The sequence below is a fragment of the Drosophila sulfurigaster genome, chromosome 2L (assembly GCF_023558435.1).
Source record: "Drosophila sulfurigaster albostrigata strain 15112-1811.04 chromosome 2L, ASM2355843v2, whole genome shotgun sequence".
NCBI lineage: Eukaryota > Metazoa > Arthropoda > Insecta > Diptera > Drosophilidae > Drosophila > Drosophila sulfurigaster.
In genome coordinates this window covers 1,400,569-1,405,829 of record NC_084881.1, presented here as the reverse complement: position 1 = coordinate 1,405,829, position 5,261 = coordinate 1,400,569, and the positions used below count along the sequence as shown (strand labels likewise).

Here is a 5,261-nt window from a genome sequence, read left to right as displayed (position 1 = left end):
GCTGAAACTCGCAGCTTTATATAGGGCTAGCTTTAGAATTAGTCTTTAGTCTCTAATTTGATTTCAATAAAGAACGGTTCCAATCGGAATCTTAATCAAATATATTTTTGTTATTATTTTTAAATAAATAATTAACTTATATAATAAATAAAAAATACAAGAACAAAATATTATTGAATATTTCACTTATTTTTGATTCTTATATGACGAAAATGATTCGTTTATTGCTCGAAATATTACTTGCAAACGAGCGAATTTCTATTAAAATATGACTCGAAAAAGACTCGCTTCTTGCGAGGAAAATTAAAGATCAGTAGATAAGCGAGTATCAAGCATCAAGCTTCGACATACCTGCAGAATATGCTTTGGCTGCGTGATGAACTTGTAGTTGGTACGTAGTTTTTGGTACAAGAATTCAATATCAGTAGCAAGTCTACGCACGACTAAGTTCTAATCAGAGAGAGCGAGTTGCTCCTCCTACTCTCGCTTTTATCTAGGTCAAGGTCTTGGCTCTGCTAACTTGCTTTGTTTTCTTTTGCCTAAATTTGCGCATGCGCTGTTAACTCACTTGGCTCTGTTTGCGTTGCACTTGCGCTGTTAACTCGCTTGGCCCTTTTTGCTTCGCACATGCGCTGTTAACTCGGCACAGCTGGATGAGTGACCGTATGTGAGAGAAAAGAAAGCGCTGGTATATGTTTTTATGTTATCGTTTTATTTGGGGCGCAGTATGGTGCGTCACAAGGTTTGTAAGTCAATTAGTTTCAAACTTGTTTTCATTACTTTAGTTAAATTATTCTATTTACCTTTCTGTTATAGGAATATAGTATTACCCGTCCTCTTGAGCACTATGTTTAGATGCTCCTGTGCTTATAGCATCTTCACCTAGAAAATTTTCTTCTATTTTAACTCGTGTAACGAATCACTAGTGTAGTATTCGTCTGGTGCTGGTGTTGGGTTTATTAGCGTGGCGTACGCGCTGGCTTCTCCGGGCTTTGCTCAGGTAGCATGGGGTTAAATAAAAGGCCAACTAATAGGACGCACCACTTATAACAATAATACATTTAAAATTCGCGTACATATGGGAAGACAGAGAAGAAGGAGTGTAATGGGAAGGTTACAATAAACTATAGTGAAAGAGACGAGAAAGGGAAGGAGAGGAAGGTAGGTTAACAAAGAAGACGGAGCCACTCTCTAACGCAACACAGCTGTTATTGTGTGCAGACGCCCACCCTACCATGATCCTGCATTCATTGCCAAAAACTAATAGTTGGCAGGATCCCTAAAAGACAGTGGTTCGGCTAACCTACTCCTGCTTGGTTAGGCATGGTTCCAAATAAAAGTAAACAATTAAGCGGACATACTTAATTTATTAACATATAAGAAAAGTGATTTGAATTTTAACATTACAACCGAAATGACAAGAAAAATAAATAAATAAATAAATTAACGCACAAACATAGTAAGTGTGTATGAGGCAGAAATTATTTAAATAAGGCCAAAAAGGAAAAAAAAAATAAATAAATACTAAAAAAATAATTAACCTATAAATATAAAATATGTTCTAGCATAATTATAATATAAATAATTATTTTGTAAGTATTAAATGGAAATAAAATAAAGTGAAACTAAAATGATAGTAAAAATTAACTAACTTTGGTTCATTTAGAATGCATTGCTAGCATTTAGAATATAGGCAAACATTACATGGAAATTAAATGTGGATCAGCTGATGGCTGTCACTCAAATAAATGATTTGCTATTGCCAGTCTCGCAAGGTCATTGACCGCTGGGACTGCAAACAGCTGTAGCAGCGCTATGGTCAGAGGGACCACAAGCAAACGAAAGCTTTAGCTCTAGCTCATAAGAAATCAATTAGTTAGAATGAATCAGACTTACATACAGTCGCGACTCCCACGCAGAAAGATCTTTCCTTGTGTTGGTGCCTGTCTGTGGTGTAGCTGTGGAGAGATAATAATTTCCGAGCTTTTGCGCATGCATGCAAGCTACTTGCTATGTAAGACGATCAAACAAACATACATACATACACACGTATGTAGGTATGGTTGTATCTGCTTGGCGGCAATACAAAATCATTAAATTTAATAAGTAAATACAATTATGCAATGAAATCTTGCCTATTTCTGTTGCCTTATATGCACTCTTAAGTGTTTGCCATTGTGGTCTTGTACAATTAAATAGTGGTATTTGTACTAGGCGGGCCAAAGAAAAGTGATTGTTTTCAATTTTCTCGCCACATCATAATACACTTACTGCACTTACAACATTCACTTAAAAATGCACACTAAACAATCTAAACTAACAATAGTACAACGAACAATAAGATAACAAGAAAAATAAGCTAACAATAATACAGCCAAAAAAAAATTAGCTGCTATTCAGCTGTTCGCCTTCCTACTGGGTGACACTGATATTCGCCTGGAGAACACCACATAGCAATCTGTAGAGGGAGATTGCAAAGCCGTCGGCCGCAGATGTTTTCCTTCATCCGAAACTCAGTCTGCTTGGTTCTGCTCAATGAGAGTCTGCAACCAACAGCAGATCATCTGCTCGTGGCGTACCAACAGCTGATGTGGCCAGCAAAGCTGTGACAGCGAGCTTTGGGTGGATGGCCGTTAATCCCTCCTTTGTGTGTGGTGAATTTTCAGTATAACGAATTTAAAATTCGACCACATTCAAATTTGGATATTGGTTTATTATAAATTATTACGTAGTTTTATATAACTTGATATGGCGTTCATATGAATTATCACGGCGTTTATATTAATTGTGTTATTATAATTTATGGCGGAGTTATATAAATTAATACTGGGTTTATATAAAATATGACTGGGTCAATAGTCAGTTTAATACCAGGTTTTATATAAAATATGACTAAGTGCCGAATCTAAAAATAAATAGACAAAACGAAACTTAGAACAACGAAAAACTACACATACGTTTAACAAATATTTACCCTAATCTGGAAAACGGCACTTGGTATGGGAGGACAAACTCCTGCAGTGGACAACCATTTGCCGTCAACCCAACACATGCAATAGGTGTTGGGTTGACGGCAAAGGTGCACTTTTGCGAGAACAAATACCATTAATGTATCAGTATAACAATTATACATTGCAGTATCATTGTATACTTACAAGTAAGATATCTGCATCAGGCTTCGCCAACCACTTCACTGAGATATATACTTTTTTAAAACACATGCACTTTAACACATTTTTTCAGGTTCGGCACATAACCTGCCAACCATTTTCTTGCCAACAAAACCAACAACAAAAAACCTTTTTTCGGAATTTTGACAAATAATCCTACTCAAAAAGGTAATCGTTGTCTATTTTGGTGTGGACTTAACACGATCAGCTGATTTACTAGCTCACGCTTGTAAGTATCGTGGTCCACCAATAGATGGCGCTATTTGTGGAGCTTTCAGACTCATTGCTAAATAAAGCTCCGCTTCGCAGAACAACACATGACAAGACATTTAGTACCATTTTCTCCGACACAACTAATTTTATACAAATAAACAAATTAAATAATAGAAATTAAATATGACAGTACACATATAAATAAATAATATAATAAATAATAGATAGAAATATGAATGTGTGCAGAAAAAGAAGAAAAAAAATGTTGCATACTTTTAAGCTTAGTCAATTTCAGCTACGACAAGCGGCCCATTACACTCGTGAGAGTGCATCTGCAACGTTTTTATCTTTTCCGGGTAAATATTTAATTTGATAATCATATTCTTTTTAATCGGATCTTCCATCTTTGCAACTTCATGATAGGCTCTTTTATATTACTAAGCCAAATTAAGGGTTTATGATCACTTAGGATCTGGAATTTTCTTCCGAGTAGATAAAAGCGGAAATATTTGCTTGCCCACACAATAGCTAATAGTTATTTTTCTATAGCTGAATAATTTGATTCATGTTCATTTACTGTTCGATTTGCATAGCAGATTGGTTTATCTTCTTGTGATAGAACGGCGCCTATAGCGAAATTGCTAGCAAAAAGGTTTCTCAAAATTCGGGTAAATCAATATTGGATCGGATGTGATTATGACTTTGAACTTTACAAAGGCGGACACATATATTGGGTCATTTTATAGGATTTATCGTTGCATTTTTCTTCAGTCTAAGTGTCATTGGATTTGCAATGTTTGCAAAGTTGGGAATGAATTTGCAGTAAAATCCGCATAAACCTAGAAATTTTTTTGTATATTTTTTATTTATAATCTATCTATCTAAAGATAATAATTAAATTCTATGACGAAGAGAATGACAGAAAATTTTGCATGTAGGGGATATTTACAAGAAATTGTGTTTACTAACATTCATGGGTGGCCTAAAGGAGTGGTCAAGGGGGTGGTGATTTTTCAGCCGTCGGCAATGTTGGCTATTGTCAAGCAGGTTGACGGCCAGCGGGTTGCAGTGTTGATCCAGTCTCTCCAGACAATATACTTCTTATATAGAAAGGTGCTTTCGCTAGTCTTCGTAAAGTAACACTTTTCACTTCTTCGGTTACACTTGGAATCTCAAGGTCCTTGTGGATGACTTGGTTTCTTACATAGAAAGGTGCTTTCGCTAGTCTTCGTAAAGTAACACTTTGGAAACGTTGCAGTACTTCGATGTTAGAAGTAGAGGCTGTGCCCCAAAGCTAAATCCCGTACATCCATATAAGCTTTAGTATCACTTTGTACAGCAGGACATTGTTTCTAAGGCTCAGTTGAGATCAGTAGGCCAGCAGCCACTTCATTTGACGAAGTTTCAGACTCAGTTGTTTTCTTTTGTTTTTGATGTGTTCTGCCCAGGTTAGTCTTCTGTCAAGTGTTAGGCCGAGATATTTGACTTTTTAACTACAGGCAGTGTGGTACCATTCAGTTGAACTTGTGGGCAGCTTTTAGGGGGGGTTGCGAATGTTACATGCGCCGATTTGCTTTCGTTGACGACGACATTCCATCTTAGCAGCCACGGTTCCAGTTTTGTGAGTTGTGGTTGCAGGATTGCTGATGCTTATACCTTGTTCGTTGAAGTGGCTAAAAATACTGTGTCGTCGGCGTATGTCGCAATAACGAGATCATCTCTTTCAAGCACTGGAATGTCTGCAGTGAAAATGGTATACAAAATAGGTCCTAACACGCTTCACTGGGGTACACCTGCTTTTATTTCAAAGATTTCGGACTCAGCCCACTCGCATCTAACAAAGAATAGGCGCCTATACAGGTAAGATTTCAGCAGCAG

At 36.7% G+C, this 5,261-nt stretch overlaps 1 long non-coding RNA gene across 1 annotated transcript; it reads right to left on the bottom strand.

Moving 5' to 3' along the window:
* Positions 1–2,828: 2,828 nt before the first annotated feature.
* LOC133835199 (uncharacterized) lies at positions 2,829–3,465 on the bottom strand. The gene is made up of 3 exons (XR_009893524.1): positions 3,156–3,465; positions 2,975–3,084; positions 2,829–2,905 (listed from the first exon to the last, which is right to left on the bottom strand). It is a non-coding gene; the product is annotated as an uncharacterized LOC133835199 (long non-coding RNA).
* Between the last annotated feature and the right edge of the window lie 1,796 nt (positions 3,466–5,261).